At 45.8% G+C, this 17,935-nt stretch overlaps 2 long non-coding RNA genes across 4 annotated transcripts in view; one reads left to right on the top strand and one right to left on the bottom strand.

Moving 5' to 3' along the window:
• The window catches only part of LOC138497460 (uncharacterized), a 225,614-nt gene that overhangs the window by 81,545 nt on the left and 126,134 nt on the right, over window positions 1-17,935 (top strand). For all 3 annotated transcript variants that reach the window (XR_011278583.1, XR_011278581.1, XR_011278582.1), the window contains exon 3: window positions 3,963-4,023. This is a non-coding gene — a long non-coding RNA (uncharacterized lncRNA). The remainder of the gene's footprint in view (window positions 1-3,962; window positions 4,024-17,935) is intronic.
• The window catches only part of LOC138497461 (uncharacterized), a 155,534-nt gene continuing 151,166 nt past the window's right edge, over window positions 13,568-17,935 (bottom strand). Inside the window, exon 3 of the long non-coding RNA XR_011278584.1 lies at window positions 13,568-14,751. This is a non-coding gene — a long non-coding RNA (uncharacterized lncRNA). The remainder of the gene's footprint in view (window positions 14,752-17,935) is intronic.

Here is a 17,935-nt window from a genome sequence, read left to right as displayed (position 1 = left end):
CCCTCTTCAGAGAAGACATGAGGGAGGAGATTGCAAATTATTTTGAGGAGAATACAGGTAGCGTAGATTCGGCGGGAACACTGTGGGAAGCCTTCAAAGTTGTGATGAGAGGGGCAGCTATTGCAAGATCTAAAGGGTTACAAGGTGGCATTCTGGCTGACCTACGGGAGATGGAAGAGAGACTAGAGGAGGCTTTAAGGGGTGAAGACGACACCAAAGAGAAATAGAGTTGGTACTCAGGCTGCAGCAGAAATGTGCGGAGCGCTGGGACAGATTGTGTAACCTGAATTATAGAAAATATGTAGAGAGGCAGCACGCGGGGGGGATAAACCAGGTCGACTCTTAGCATGGTTATATAAGAGTGAGAATCCCAGAGTTACGATCAGGACCATTACAAGGGAGGATGGTAGTGTAGCGGATACTCAAGAGGAAGTCAACCAAGGGTTTGTAGACTATTATAAGATATTATATGCAGACCAGGGGGAAAACTGCCGAGACACGATAATGGAGACATTGGAGGATTTTGGGTTGCCCAAGATAAGCGAGGAGGAGAGAGAAGAGCTGGACGCACCAATCACCCTGGAGAAACTGGGGGAGGCAGTGAGACAGTTACCCACTAGCAAGACGCCAGGGACGGACGGACTCCAGAGTGAATTTTATAAAATATATGCGGAAGAGATTCTCCCTCTGCTGCTGGAAATGTTGAATGAAGCATTTGAGACAGGAAATCTGCCAGAGTCATTGAGGGAAGCGATTATAATACCGCTACCCAAACCCAATAAGCCTGGGCACAGCTGTAGCTCGTACCGCCCCTTGTCGATGCTTAATCAAGATGGTAAAATACTGACGGCTGTATTGGCAAATAGGTTGAAGAGGGTAATTGGTAGATTAATACACCCTGATCAGACGGGATATGTCCCAAACAGGAATATTTCGAATAATCACAGGCGACTCCGGCGAATCATTGAAGGTAGTAGCGAACATACCGGGGAAATGGCGATAGTGTCCCTGGATGCAATAAAGGCCTTTGATTCGGTTAAGTGGCCGTGGTTGTTGGCGACCCTAGAAGGGTATGGGCTGGGGCCAGGATATGTACGGTGGGCGCAAATATTGTATAAGGAGCCGCTGGCCAGGGTAAAGGCAGGATCGGTGATATCGGAAAGGTGGCAGCCTGGTCGGGGCACCAGACAGGGTTGTCCGTGGTCCCCAATGCTCTATATACTGGCCCTGGAACCTCTAGCGATATACCTAAGACAACAGTATGATAAAATAAGCATTGAGGTGAAGGGGGAAAAACATCTGATTTCTCTATATGCAGATGACATGTTGTTGTACTTGAGGCACCCAGAAGAAAATCTTCAATATATCCTGGAGGTAATGGATAGATATGCGGGTCTTTCTGGTATAGCAGTGAACCCCCAGAAGTCAAGCATGTTCCCGTTGGGCAGGTATACGGGGATCCCGGCAGAGAAGTTACCTGTATTGCCGGTGCCGTGGGCGGTTGGTAAGTTCCGATATTTAGGTATAGGCATCTACCACACTGTGGAAGAAGAGCAGAGGCACAACACTGAGGTGGCTTTGGGAAAAATTAAGAACTGCATGCGGTTTTGGGTGAGGTTGCCCTTAGCTATGATGGGGAGGGCAGCGATGCTCAAGATGGTGGTCCTGCCTAGGCTCCTGCACTATTTTGCGAACATTCCATATCTGATACCTAAGAAGTTCTTCACCAAACTGAACAGTATGTGTAGGGATTTTTTGTGGCTTGGCACACGGAACAGAGTGGCATTATGGAAGCTACAGAACTTCCACAATAGAGGAGGGATAAAATTACCCAACTATGAGGTGTATTATGTGGCAAGCCAACTGCAGTACGTCGCTAAATGGCTTTCTGATGAAGAAACCTCTGAATCCAGGTTGTTTGGGCAGGATTGCACACCTTTTTATTTGGCAGGTGTGGCGTAGAGCGTGCAAGACGTTGGAAAATGCAACTCCATGCTCTCTGCAGATACCACTGGTTACATTGACTTGGGCGGACGCACAGCTAAGGAAGATAATTAGGAACCACTGGGAGCCGGTGGGGCTTGCAACCATGGGAGATATTTGGCAGGAGGGCTCAATCGTTGCCTTTGAGGAGTTGCGGGATGTGTCTGGGTTGCATCCGGGTCAGTACATTACATACCATAGACTGGTGCAAAGAGCTAAGGGAATGTGGCCTGAAACCGTGCTAGAGGGAGAGCCAGATGCCATAGTGGATATGATCTACGACATAGCGGAAGGGGGGCATGAGATATCTAGATTATATGAGATGCTGATGCTCAAAGTGGGGAAAGAGATCACCCAACTGAGATTGGATTGGGAAACGGAAGTGGGGACCCCGATGGAAGACAGGATGTGGGAACGGGTGCAGGGGTATCATAAGAAGGTGTCTAGAAATGCTAGGTTAAAACAGATACAACTGTATATCACGCAGAGGGCATATATAACACCCCAGAGGATATCGAGGTTTGCGAATGTAGGTCGGCAGGCATGCCCCAAGTGTGATGAGGAGAATGCGGGCATGGTACACATGTTCTGGTCGTGCCCGGTCATTGCACGCTTTTGGAGGGAGGTGGAACGTAAACTGGCAGAGAAGGAGGTCAAGATTGTAGTGGACACAGTGTGGGCCTGTTTGTTAGGGGTGTTCCCAAGATCTAAGAAACTAAAACATGTGAGCAAACTGAAAGACTTAGCATATGTGCTGGCAAAGAGAAGAATAGCCATGGGATGGAAGACATGTCATGGACCAAGGGTGGAGGTGTGGTGGAAGGACTTGCAGAAATGGGCGGAGGCAGAAACTATGGTATGGCAGGAGGCAAGCAATGTTGGGGGATTGGAGGGAACGGAGTCCCTGATGGCCTGGAAATCACTAATAGCGGAACTGTTTGGGTCAATTCCGGACCCAGATGAATCCACGGAGAAGGAGCAACTGCCACGGGATGCAGATACGGAAAGTGAAGATGGTTAGGCTTGGACCGGGGGGAGGGGCGGGGGAAGCAGTGCATTGATGTAAAATGTACAATGGTTCTGATGACATATGCTCTGCTTGTTTGGTTTGTATTGTTTTGTTGGATTTAATAAAAAATGTAATAAAAAAAAAAACATTTACAAGAGCCAAGTATTGGGCAATTAAAAGTGTATATATTCTATACAAGGAACAGTGAGCAAGTTTCTAGAGGCTAAGAGGTGCAGCAACACCCAGTATAATTAAATCAAATAGCAGTAAATAAGAGGATGAAATGGACAAATTCGTGGTCTCTTCACATGTGACTCAGAAGTCAAAAACCAGGGCATTCATTAAGCCTCGAATGAAGATAGTGATGTTCTTTCCCTCCCTTGAATGTCCTAGAACAGAGAACAGGTTACATGGTCAACTACAGATGGGAAACCTTGGCTCATGGCCGGTCTGATGAGAGATGATGGACTAATTGGGAAAGTGGGGAGTAATATGACGTGATCCAAGCACCTGAGTTTTGGTTTCCTTACGTGCTGCTAGCGAGTCAAAAGTCCACAGTTGTGTGGGAATGCCAACCAATCAGTGGGTCAAAGGGGCATCCGGCTATACAATGTTGCATAGACCAAATGTTGCCATTTTGTTTGCTATATATAGGTAGTTTGAGGGTTGTTTTACGGATGAGAGACAGCCAATGAAGTACTAACCCGCATATATTCTATACGTGGATATGTTCCCCTAATCCAATCCCTCCCACTAATATGTTTTATGGTTTACCTCATAGGATGATATCATAAATTATGCATATTGGGGTGTAAGACATCTGTTTAATCTAGTTTATGTTTGAGTGTGCAATTATCTGTCTGATGTTTGTCAGTTGACCCTGCTTTCTGTGGAGGCATGCAACAAGTCACGTGAAATGGATACAGTTTTCAGGTTCCCCTTTGACGAAATTCCTGTCCTGTCCCCGCAGGTGCCCCATGGACGGTAGGCGAACTTGTCAGTTGAGGGATCGTCGATGCTGAGGGACCAAGGTGAGCCATGGATTTAAGTAGAACAACGAAAGTGGCAAAAATAAGGGGGAGGGACTGTGTTGTAAATAATATATGTATAAAAATAACTGGATTTATTGGGGATTATAAAGAAGAGAAGTAGATACTTCGATTCCCAGTTCCAAGGGGACGGAACTGTACGCACTAAAAAGACTCCAAATAGGGGTGTTAATACCTAAGCGAAGCCATCAAGAAGAGTGTGTATCAAGCTCCGAAATGGGAAAAAAAATGAGATGAGATGCATTTACTAAAGATAGTAAAGAAAGGCGAACTCAAGGGAAATGTATTCAAGTGCACATGTGTGGGCTTATAAATATATCAGTATAACGCTTTGGTGTGTTTAAACTAGTGCATATAAAATGATAATAAAAAATCAAGGTGATTTCTTGATCAAAAGATTGATATCAATCAAAAGGATAAAAATCAAAAGCAACTGATAAATAAAGAAGAGACTCTTAAAATATCAATGGTAGAGCAATGAGATATTAAAAAGTGATAGAAAGTCTAAACGAATGAACAAAAGGAATATTGTTGTGTAGAATTCTAAAAATTGAGTTTCGGATAATCAAGTGGCAATTGATGGTGCCTGCTCAAATTGATCAGTGTGGTATATTTGATAATATAAAGAGAAGAATGAAAAATCGGGTAAGTATAGACAGTAGAGATCGAATTGTTCTAATGGGAGACACTCCTCTCTTATGCTTATGCAGGACATTGCCAGGATACACAGCTAAGATAAGGAAATATCATTTGGAATGGGTCAGAGGCACAACCAATAAGACATTCATGCCGTGACCTCAGGAGGGTTCATTGTCAAAAACTGTATTGCGACACATGACAATGTATTTGCATGCTATATAAAAGGGAAAGAAGTTAGAGAAAAGGTTGGATGTTTTAGAGTTATGGAAGATGTATCAGAGTGAGAAAGAAGATCCAGTGGACAAGGAGTGGATGCTTATTCAGCATAAAGGGGATGCTGATTCGGCTCCCCTTTCACCTCCTGAAAACAAGAGCATAGATACAGAGGAGACAGGATTTTATGCTTTAAAAGAATTGAAAGCAGCGGCAGGGTACGTTAATCCGACATGTGTGCCCCCTGCTTATAACAGTGAGGACAATGCGGATGACAGGAAAAACAGAGAACGTAAATATATCTTGACACTTGATGGAAGTAAAGAGCGTAAGGACAGACAAGATAAACTAATGGAGATAGAGGAAGAAGCAAAGAAGCAGAAAGTAATAAAGGATAAAGCTAAGGGAATAACAATAGTACAGAACTAGTGTATGGGAGGACAAATATTACTCAAGGTGGATAATAAGTGCATTGATGGGGTTTGAGAAAGAAGAAAGAGAAGAGCAGGAAAGAAATGAAAAGGAAGAAGAGAGAACATATAAAGAAGAGAAAGAAAGACAATGCAGGTGAAGGGAAGAATGAAGAAGGCATGAGGCAAGGAAAGAAAAGGAGAGACTAGAAGAGAAGAGGCGAGAAGTGGTAGAAGTGCAAAGAATGCAAGAATGTAGGTTGCAAAAAATGCAAAAGGAAGATGAATTAAGGGGGATGTGGAGAAGGAAAGAAGAAATTAATAGAAGTAGGGGACTAAAATATGACAAGATAGATTATCTATGTCATAGAAGCATACTGAGAATGACTTGGGGAAGAGGGATGGTCCCAACAGCCCTGTAGTGAGCTGCAAGGGTTACCTCAAATATCATCGTGGGCTGATGGGCGAGATATAGAAAGCGTAGAGAAAAGGCTTGGGGTTTTATATAGGTAAATGAGTCATAAAGAAGGGTATAAAACCCAAGAGAACATAGAAGGATTTCTTTCAAGGGAAACTGGAGGTGGGTCAGATAACATCAAGACAGACGATCATAGAACACTGTCTTTAAGTAAACTAGATCTTGATGACGTGGAAAAGGATAACAGCCATACAAACTGGGCCATAACGATTTCAGACAGAGAGGGAAGAAAATGAAAGAGCTCGAGGGGAGAGCGCATGCAGATTTTCAAAAGAATCAAGTGTAGCAAAAGGGGTCAAATTGGCAGAGTGAACACCAGAACCGACACCATACACTGAGCAACCCACAAACACGATAGCGCAGTGCAGGGGATATATCCCTGCCATATGTAAGCAGATTAAGGGTATTACCAGGATGAAGACAAACAGGTGAGACTAGCCCTGCCTAGAAGACGAGAAGTGTAGGCAGATATGATTATGGACCAGGATTTTCACAATTCCCATTATTAGAGAAAGGGGGAGGATGACCACAATATATACTGTGGCCACAAATGGATGAAGACAATTTAAGATGTAAATTACTGGCCCGGTTGAGCACAGTATTATAAATATTCTGGGCCAGGAACGGACTTACCGACACCAGCCCACCATTCCAGACCAGCTGATCTGGTGGGGCGCTGAGCAAGCTGCAAATAAAAATGTTATCAATTCAGGAGATGGGCTACACCCTTAGTTCTTTGATGACTAACAGACACAGACACCAGAGTGAACTTTTATAGGGATCCCAAGAAGAACACTTTAACACTAGAATTCCCCTGGTGTGAGCTCCATCTGAGTGGGGACCGGCTACTTCAGCTCACCCTTCCTTGGAGGGGTCTCAGGGACCCTAAGGATGAGCTTGCCACAACCAATCCCCTTCCCAAGCTCAGGCACCACCCACATGGAGCATGAGGCCAGAGGATGGTCTCTGTGTGTGGTCCCATCTTGTAAGGTTGCCTTGGGAAATCTGCCAACATATCCCACCACCTCACACCAGGGTGCCTCCCTTCTTCCCCTACTTAAAGTAATGGCCATCTATTTAACATTTTATTGATTCCTACTTAAGAATTATCTTTCTTAACATTCCCTCTAATTATTACCCCAACTCCCTAATCTCCCCAACTTAACATTTACCTTACTTAACAGTACACAATTATACACACAACGTACACATATATAGGACATAGTACACAAACATAAAGAACCCAGTGTCACAATGGGTTGACTGCTGCTGACAGCCACCCCTTGACAGTACCTTTAGGTCTCTCCAATGTGCAGGGTTGCTCCTGATGACACTGGCTGATGAACTGAGCCCTGCCCCACAGATTATGGGTGAAGCGTGGCTCAATCCTCTTCTTCCAGGGTGACCCCATCCACCATGTGGGGCCACCACACAACCCATGCTGTTTATGTTGTCCTGGGCAGCCCCCTATGCACCTGGGGGCCACCAACACTCACCAACATGACCCGCAGTATATATGCTATTTTATGGTGAGACTCGTTGGTTGAGGGGCCCACCAGACATCACTGCCGTGACTCGCATCATCTTTTGAAGTCCATGGGTGGGCCCCATTGGCTGAGGGGCCCACCCAAATTCGCAGCGTGGCCTGGGCACCATGTTCTATTTTGGCGGTGGCCCCGTTGCTATGGGGACACTGTCACGCTCACACTCCGGCCTCCTCCTGGCCCGCCCCCTCAGCAATGCATTGTAGCAACGCAGGGGGCGGGCTGTGTTTTCATCCGGGCCGCTCCACTGGGCATCCTAGGGCTTTCTTCACCCAGGCCGCTCAAAAAAGCACCCCAGGACTTCACCACACCTCCTCTTCACCTGGGTGGGCCGGCTTGTTTCTTCATCGCTCCACCCTCAGGGGTGGGGTGGACTTCTGCTGCGCATCTCTGCAACCTCCCGGGCTGCTCTTGACATACGCAGCCCGGGAGCATTATTTTGTTAACAGACCCACCTCACTGGCCACATGGCGGGCCTTTGAGGGCATGGCCAGACAGCCCTGTCAGGACTGCCTCCCACACGCAGACCTGGCTGGGCTGCTCTTAACAGGCTAGGGCAACCACTGCCATGCTGCCCGGGCCTCAAATGTCTCTGGTGCCGTCCGGTCCGGCCCCAGGGCGGGTGACGGACACCACGGCCCAGGGGCAGCTCGCCCCTCTGCTCACAGTCTCCGCAGGGCTCACCATTGCGCTGCCCAACACTTTTGAAAGGATTAAGGCCCCAGGGGGCTCAAGACAGTGATCCCCCAGGTAAGGCTCTCTCTTGCTCTCGCCTTTTTTGTAACTGTCTTTCACCTGTCCTTTTTTAAAAATCCTTCTGGGTACTCATGTCTCCCCTGCCCAGTCCATTCTTGGGCAGGAGAGTTCTTATCTACTGTTCTGTCTTTTACTTTTAACATTCCATCCAGCCCCATGGTAGACTGTGCATATATATATATATATATATATATATATATAGACACATGCACACACACACTTACTTAAATAAAACCTTTCATTATTACACTGGTGCCTGTGCCTTTCTTTCCTGTGTGTTCCCTCAGAGGGCCAGCATGTATCCCAACTAGCCTGGCTCCAAAGGGCCACAGGCTACATCAGGAATGGCGTTAGCCATAGGTGATATAGAAGGCTTGCTAGCAGCTATCATATCAGGGGAGAGAGCTGACGACATTTGGAAACCATCAGGCTACGCAGGTGTGACTGCACAAAACACGACACATGATGGAGCACCATTTAATAATTGCAGAACAGACAAATGGCGTGTACTCATAGTGCAATACCCTGATACATCAAACATGGGTGCGATTATGATGGGAAAGTGGAGGAGGATAAAGATCCTTTTGCGTATATTCAAGATATTCAACAGAAATGCGGCCAGGAAATGCGTGAACTGTGGGATAAAACAATAGCATTATTTTACCATATTTTGTGTCAGGGACTTTCCAAGCCAGTGCAACAGCAATTGAAGAAACAAGTGGGAATGGAAGCGAAGCCATGGCCAGAAATACAATTCATGATCGTGCATTACTGCCGATTAATGCAGGAGAAAAATAAGAAAGCCGAGAATAGAAAGCAGGAGGAAGCAAAGTTAGTCCAGAAGATTTTGTTGAAAATAGCCATAGAGGGAACGATATTGTCGAGTAATTAAGGTGGGATGACAAAGGAGATGCAATCAGTGCAGCAAAATAACATAGGGTATCGCACAGATCAGGGTGGGTACAATGTTTGGCAAAGAGGAAGAGGAAATGGGTGGGGATGAGGACGAGACGGATTTTAAAATCGTCAGGTAAGAGGAGGATTTAATGGTGTGCAGCCACAACAATGCTGGAATTGTATACATAGCTAGAACATGTAGAAGCAGAGGAGGCATGCAGCAAAATTGGCAATCTCCAAGAGGAGGGATGGGTTATACTCCACATTTTAATGCAGAACCACAGGAATATTATGCCCAAGATCACACGCAGGCTCTTACATATGTGCTGCAACCACAGCAAGCGCTATTACAAATGCAATCCCCACAAGGGCAATCACAGCAAGTACTCCTGCAAGCACAAACGCAGCAAGCACAGACACAGCAGGCTATGGTACTGCAATGGAATATGAGTACAGGAGCTCAGACAAATTAGGGAATGTGACTGTGGTAGGAGGAAATGCTTTCGCAGGTACAGGGAGGAATTTATATCCACAATAGGACAGCCCACAGAACGACCTGATGTGTTCAGTACTATCAGTTACACCGGAACCCCAAGACAAACCAAGCGTCAAGGTGACGATAGGTGGCAAGACATTTCATTTCTTGTAGACACCGAAGCAACTTGTTCCTGTGTCTGTGAGGGAAAATATCCAACGTCAGGTATTGCAATGAATGCGCAGGGATTCTCTGGGGCAATGAGTTTAATTCTTTTTAAAGACTAATTACCAATCTCTGTATTAGAACACAATATGTCTATGCCATTATTATATTCTAGGCAAACACCAGTTATCATACTAGGGAGTGTCTTAATGATGAAACTTAACATAACGATATCTTTTACTGACCAAGGAATAGTGTGTTCCACTCCACCGATACATTAAATGAATGTGAGAGAGTTTATATTAGCTTTTACAGGCCAGAAAGCATTACGAGTGGGGTCCCTTTGGACACAGTAGTATTTTTGTATGGAGGCCCTGTTTTATTATCATGGTTGCCTAGATTGATAGCTAAACAATTAAAAATACCTGATGAGTTTTTGTTCAGACCAGAAATCCCTATGGATGATGAAGAACGGCAGATTTTCTCCTTGGAGCTAGAAGCAACAGTGGTTAGAGAGGAAAGGGTGGTTCTTCATGGGACAGATTATAAGGGAAGAGGATGGAGAACAGTGATAGCCCCCAGTGAAGGATAATGGCTGACAGATTTGACAGATGAGGAGTTGTTTAAACATGAGTTCTCAGATGATGAATTAGTATTTTATATAAGTCTCACTTATTGGATTAAGGTAGCGAATAGAGAAATATTGCAGAGAATGGCTTTGGTAATAAAGACACTGGGCCTCATTACAAGTCTGCCGGTCTGGAATTAAGGATGCCGGTAGCAATGTACCGGCACCCATTCCAGACCAGCAGAATACAACTGTGCCTGCCGGGGCCTCTGCACCCAGGCAGATCTGACCTGCCAGGTGCATGGCCCCGGTAGGCACAGTTTTTCCGAAGTACCTGCACTGTTAGCAGCAATGCTGGTGCTTCTGTCTCCCCACTCACATAGAATCCTATAGGACTCTATGGGAATGGGGACTTAAGTTTTCCGCTGCCTGAGATTCTGGACCGCCGGGACTGGGATCTCAGGCAGCGGAATCAGTGTTACTGGGTTGGCGGCAACCGCAGGTAGCACTGGCTGGTTACTGCCAACCTTGTAATGAAGCCCAGTACTGTCATTTTCCCAGGAATATTTAGAGAAAGTGCCAAAGAGTGTATGAACCACAAGTCTATATGATGTGGCTCTATTAAAAGGAGTAGGAGCAGTTAAAATCAAGCTTAAACCAGGAGCACTTTTGCCATGTGCAAAGCAATACCCCATGTCTAGAGAGGCAGTTGAAGGTATATTCTATACCATTTCTGCTTTGATGAAGCAAGGAATATGTGTATCATCTGACTTTCCATTCAACACGGCTGTGTACCCAGTGGGAAAAACAACAGGGGGTCGTGGAGATTTATTCAGGACCTAAGCCCTGTAGGTGCCTTTCCCCGTCTTACTACGTGTGAGAGAAAAAGAAATAAAATAACAGGCAAAACCCTTTGTCGGGGAAAGAGGCACTGAGACCCGGCTGCAAGAGTTCAAAGGTTGGTTTATCTCTCCAGCTAGGAAATAACCCAAAAAACCCCTTCTCATTACATCAACGCCAACATTTATATTAGTTAAAGTAATTCTAACAAAAAATACTAAATGGACCCGATTGGCCAGACGGTGTGGTGCTGTAGGTGTGGGTAGCATCTCTTCCTCCTGGTTGGCTGAGTAGCTGACGGACGTCAAACATCTTGCGCTCCATGCAGGTCAGGGTCCGGTCACTGTGGTCACTACCTAAGCTAGTATTGTTTCATACTAAATGACAAATTATTTAAAACATTTTATGCTACTTGTCACATTTCTACATGAGATACACACAATGAATATTGTCAGTACAATTGGGTCAGTTGTGGCTTTAATTGAAGGCCTTGACCTTTATTGTACATGCAAAAGAATCAGACTATGTTTCATATTTCTTTCTAGGTTTCAAATTCATTAGTGCAAGTAAAAGCATATATAATAAAAATGCTTAAGGTTAGTAGTGGGGGTGTTGGGTGGTTTTCGCAGCACAGGCGAGGGTGTGGCACTTGAAAGAAATACCTTACAGGGGGTGCAGGGTCAGAATGGCAATAAATTGTTTTAATGGGGGTGGGTGGCTTGCACGTTTATGAGGCCGAATCGAGCAGAAAGTGCTTAGCTCATCTTGGTTCACATGCCGGTTTTCAGGCAAACAGTGATCTCAGAGGAAGAAAACTGTAGCATATTGATTGTTGCAACTTTCTCCAGCCTCAGCGTGAGAATGGAAGCGCAGAGCTTTTCCTTCGCAGGGGGAGTGCAAGGGTGGGGGCCAGCCAGCTGCCTGCACGCCTTGTGTGTGTGTCTCTCTCTCCTTGGCTGCTGCGGTGGAAAGGGGAGCTGAGCATTGCTGTACTATCGCAGTGAGGCCTGTTTACCCAAGATGGAGTCGAAAGGGGGCACAAAAAATGGATGCCCCGTGTCCTGCTCAGTAGTCCCATCTATGCAGCAGTCAACCGTGGTTAACTTTACATAAGGGCAAGGGGCAATACCACTACCGGAGGCACGCAGTCCAAGCCTTGTACTGAGGAGCGTATGACGCGAGGGGGCCTGAGGACCCCTCGCTCCCATACATTCCCCCCTTTCGTTACATCTAAAGTAACAAACTACTTTATCTCGTTCTTTCCGTTCTCCCTTCGGTAGCGCTCAGCTTCAGCCACAGCCTCATCCCAAGCAGGTGTACCCTTTATTGGCATCCATGCTTTACACACACTTCTTAAGCTGTTACCCCTTATTGCATATTCTTCGGGTGTGACCATTAAGTATATCCCACCATCCCCATCTAAATCTATCCATACCTCATTATACCACAGCAAGTTTTTTGGTTCTCTAATGGTAGTGTAATGTAGATTATCAACCACATCCCCATACTGTCTATAGATGGCAGTCATCCTATACTGTGGTGTTGTGTATTCTCCTGTTTGTACTTGGGCATCTATCATGGTAGCCACCGTTGTCTGTCGGCCCACTGTTACCATCATCATTGCTGATTAAGGCATATTATTTCACAGCATCTCAGTCCCAGTTGGCACACACAGAATATCAAAAGAAGAAAGACTATGATGGGAATGAGTATCTTTGCTGCAATGTTCACCCACAATGGTATCCATCTGAACAGGTCGTCGAACCACGTGTTGTTATCTACTCCGCCTTCTGCTTTCATTCTTTCTCCTAAATTATGCACTGCTGTTATCACATGTGACAGTGTCCCGTTATCAGCATCGGAAGTTGGTACGAACATGCAACACGCCCCCCAATTCTTTTGCAAACACCACCGTCCATCGTTGTGATAAGATCTAAGACATATCTGTTTTGCATCGTCATCAGGCACAGTGCACGGAGCTCTTTTTTTATGATGTTGAATCCTTCTTCAGTGTCGTTGGCCAGCTGGATGAGCTCCCAGCGTGTTATCTGCAGCCATTTCGCGTTTGCCCTTGCTTGAATGCTTGGTGCTAGGAACGATGCAAAGAATGTTTCTGCAGATGAGAAAAGCTTATACTGTTGTGGGATTTTAGCAAGGAGTTCTGACGACCTGGACGAAATATAATTGGATCTTTTGCTGCGTGACAACTTGGTTTTCAAAGTTTCTTCTGACAATAGTTTGCATGCTGGGGGCTCTGTGATTGTCTCATCGGGCGCCGTCGATGGTTCAGCCGATTTCCCTGCTGCCGATGTGTCAGTCGATTGGCCTGCTGTCGATGTGTCAGCCGAAGGCCTTGCTGTAAAATGGACGTGGCTCTCTGGTATCACCATTAGTGCTGAGTGAAGTGTGACTAGGGCACAAGTGCCCCTCCAGGATGCTGGGAGATGCAGATAAGCTCATTTGACACAGATCCAGTATATGTCCATTAATGCAGCAGTGCCTTTTTTCATGACTGGCATTATTAAAGTCTTATTGCACTGCCACACCGTTCCCATGTACACCTTCCCTTCTCCATGGAAGCAAAGTTTGTGCGGTATTTCCTTTTGAATCTTTATGGGTCTCTCCAGGGGTGTGACCCATGTCAGTTTGGTGATATGCTGTGTCCAGATGGGGATGCACATTTCTTTTGCCCATTTGTATGTTTCATCTGGCAGCCCTCAAAGCCTCTCAGCTTTGCATTCAATCGTTTCATCATGCCACTTATCATCTGCATATCTTGTGCCTTTTATAACGAAAAATGGCTCTTGGAGGCAGATTACTCCTTGTCGTCTGCTGGTGCAAGTTTGTTTGTTTTCCAATTTTTCCATAGTGACTGTGTGTGCTTGAAATGTCTTTTTCATTCTACACAGCATCAGATGAATCAAACATTGGGCCTCAGACAAGGGTACTTCCTGTGGGATTAACATTTTTTAGGGTTCCAGTTGCGTGGGGAATCAGTGAGCAAACGTAACAACTTTCGTTACTTGCTTGCTTTGCTGCGGTGCTCATGTCTGAATACCATTTGTTTGATTGGTCAGGGTGTCGGGGGTCCTCTATTTCATCTAACCCCAAGTTATGATAAATATTGTATCTGTTTTTTCCCACCCCCCTTTTTCTCCTCCTTCTGTTTTTTAATTGGGTACCAACTAGTGAATATTGCAGCGGGAATATTCTAGACCATGCTTAATCTATGTTGTTCATTGTGACGTGTGTATTTAGTAGTGGTTTTTGGTGCAGTGTGTGTATGCATGCTTGTATTTCTGGAATCAGTTAACCAATAGTAATCATCATTTACATTCCATCCAAGCCCTATTTCCTTGGCTCCAGTATTATTCAACAATGGAATAGCAGTTTCGTTTACGTGCAATTGTAAAAGGGGCAATGTTATATTTTTATCATTCAATTCAATGTTATAAGTGTCCTTCAAAATAGCCATTGCTTCAGTCCATATTAGTTTAGACCCTGGTTTTGTCATATCAGTTCCGCTCTCCCCTTTGTTCATTTCATTTGCCACATATAAAACAACATTATACCAAATAAGATAAAACATCATTATTGCAAATAATATGGCAGCATATTTTATAACACATTCCAAATTATTTAATCTACTGGCCCTAGTGGCATCCCTATTTCTATCTAACATTTCAGCTTGCTCAGCCATTTCGTCGCATTGGCTCATGTTGAACCTATGTGGGCGAGACAAATTCGTTAAGTCACATGGAAGAAAAATAATTGCAATTATTAATTTCTTTTTCATTTCTTTACTCAGTTAGGCATGTAGCAATTCCTTTTCATTTCATCATGGAATAGATTAGGAAAAAATAGAAAAAACAACACTATTTATATAAAAAGAAAAGAAAAAAAAAGAGATACAAAATATATATATATATATATAAAACCTTTGCTTTTCCGCTATACTTTCCCTGTCTTATGTTGCAATTGTCATCTGGTCAACCTGCGCCAGTAAAGGCATCCACACAGTCAGTTTCATTTTGGGGAGGTGCAACACTGTGTGCCCTTCTTACGTCTGAGTGGTGCACCCAGTATTATAACCCTGTGACCTTGAATGCAGTTGGGGTGCTGTACACCACTGTGTATGGACCATGAAATCTTGGTGAGTTCCACCTCCTTACGAAGATTCTAACAAGGATTTGCTCCCCTGGCATTAAAGGCCCCTCTGGGCTGTCTGCGGTCAGCACGGAGGTGTCTGTTGCTACATCTTCAGTAAATGGTGAAACAATTTGTTTTGCTATGCTGCGTACTGCGCGTGTTAGCTGTGTTAGGTATTCCTTAAATTCTTCTCCTAGCACTGTGGCAACTCTGTGCGCATCAGACACTCTCCTAACAGGGGAGAGCGGCGTGTGCATTCTCCTTCCCGTCACGATTTCATGCGGGCTTAAATGATGGTCCTTGCATGGTTGGTTTCTGAGTTGGAACAGTGCTAGGGGCAGACAATATACCCATTTTTTTTTCAACGTGCTGCATCATTTCGATAAATTGCTTTCAACTGCATTGGCCATTGGATGATAAATCGAACATAATTTATGTTTCACCCCCAGTAGGGAGGTCACTTCTTTGAAGAGGTCATTTACAAAGTGCGTGCTGTTGTCTGAACGAATCACGTCACAGATTTGTCATGATGCCTACCCCCGGAGCACCAGGCCAGGCCCAGCACCCCCGGGAGCAGGCATCACGCCCCCGGGTAAAAGCCCAGCGGCCCTTTATAGGGGCTCTTTGGATTCTGTCCTGGCGCCGTTGGCGCCAGGCTCATGTTGGACATCAGTCCTGGCGCCATAGGCGCCAGGCTCATAAGGGGAAGTGTTTGGTGCACTTACCTGAAGCAGACCATGCTGCACACTCACCTGATGCAGACCATGCTGCATGAAGAACCAAGCCAAATGGGGCTTAGGAGGGACTATTTCTCTGCAGGAACTATTTTGTTACTTGGGTGGGGCTGTGGAAGAATACTCACCTGGAACTTCTTCCAAGGCTATTTAAGCCACGCCCGGACAGCCACACGTGCTTCGCGTTGTTCTGCATCCCAGCAGCTGAACGCTCACCGTGTCTGCTCCTGCACCTGGACTCCAGCCACGCCCGCCTCGAACCTGGAACACCTGTAAGGAAAGAAGAGAAGAGAAAGGTGAAAACCAAGAATTTATTCAACCTTCTTACCTGCATCCGGTATCTTCACGCCAGCATTCCTGAAGGAAGACTTCCATTTAAAAGCACTGCGTTGCTCGCTGCAGCGCCGCGCTTCACTCACCTGTTCCCCAGACGGCGCCCTGCTCCATCGCGGCTCTCAGCACCGGTCGTCACATCTCTGCACCTAGGGAAGAGAAGAAGAGACAAAAGGTGAGCAAGGGAACACAAAAGGAAAGCTGAATTTTCAGCCATATTACTTACCGGCTTTTCTTGGTGAACCATTCCACATCTCGGGTCGGCGCCGCATCTTTGGCAGGTACCGCACCCCGGCCCCTATGGGGAAAGGACAAAAGACATTACTGGGGAATTATAAAGACATTTAGAGGGATCGCCCTCTTCACTAACTCACCTGATTTTACCACCGGCAATTTAACCCCTCAACGCATCGCCTTTGTTCTGCACCTGAAATAAAGGACAGATCACAGGTTAGGAAAAACAACATAAAAGGAGGCCCACACTTGAACTTTTGCATCCTCATACTTACGGCGTATCGCTCAGAAAAGTCAAGTGGATTTGCCAGCGCCATTCTGAAAACCAGTGAAGTAACTGGACGAACGCGCGCCCCTGCACCAGAAGCAGGATGGAGAGTTCATTCTTCCAAACCATAAGGTGAGCTTAAACCGGGGGTTTTGGAGGAAGTCAGAGAAGAACGAAGGGGGAAATGGGGGAGCAAGCACACTATTCAGCAGACAGTTAATCCCCTTTCTCATCTGCAGAAGGATATTCCTACGGGCCAGACAAGCAAGATTAGGGAGTCCTGTTCAATCGGTGGTCCGAATTCTGCGCATCACGCTTGAAGAGGCCACAGCAACCCAGACCAGACCAGCGCCTCCGTGGGAGCCAGGTGAGCGTTACAGAACGCGAAGCCTTCCTACAAAGTCCCACCCAGGCGCTATGGAAACTTCTGAGACTGACCACTTTGCCCAACTACTGGGGGAATTACGGGCCGAAGTACACGCCGCTCGTCAAGAGACTAATGCTCTCAGGAGGGAAGTGATTGTAACAAAGGAAAGAGCTGATGACCTGGCTAAACAGCTTTTGCAAGGTCAAGCTGGACAAACTCCTTTACCCGGTTCCGGAGGGAACCCCGCTCCTGTGCTTTCCAGTAACCCGGTGCAGATTAATCTACCTGGAAACATGCCGCTGGCCCCACCCGAACGCTTTGCTGGGGACCCCAAACGATTCGCCGTATTCATGAATCAGTGTCGTTTGCATTTCCTGTGCAGACCTGGGGCCTTCCCTAATGACCAGACCAAGGTAGCCTTTGTATTGTCATATCTCAGCGGCAGTGCTGTCGATTGGTCAGTTCCACTGGTAACTCAAGATGACCCGATTCTTCGTGATTTTCAAGGATTTCAAGCAAGCATGGAAAGGTTATTTGCTCGTCACTCCCAGGGGCAGGCTCTAGATGACGAACTTCTATCTCTGCGACAGGGCAATCAGGACCTCCTTTCCTACATTGCAACCTTTAATAGACTAATTGTGGAAACTGGGTGGCCAGAGGATAAAAGAATCACATTATTTTATCGAGGTCTACGCGGAGAACTTAAAGATGTCCTGGCCCAAGTTGTAAATCCGCCCCAAGAATGCTCAGAATATATAGACTTAGTGGTCCAATTGGATCACAGACTGCAAAACAGAAAAGCAGATCGGTCCAAGTTTGAGACC

Source organism: Ambystoma mexicanum, chromosome 5q, assembly GCF_040938575.1.
Source record: "Ambystoma mexicanum isolate Mex_15411 chromosome 5q, UKY_AmexF1_1, whole genome shotgun sequence".
NCBI lineage: Eukaryota > Metazoa > Chordata > Amphibia > Caudata > Ambystomatidae > Ambystoma > Ambystoma mexicanum.
Note: the sequence above shows the minus strand (reverse complement) of the source record. Positions and strands in the feature narration are given on the sequence as shown.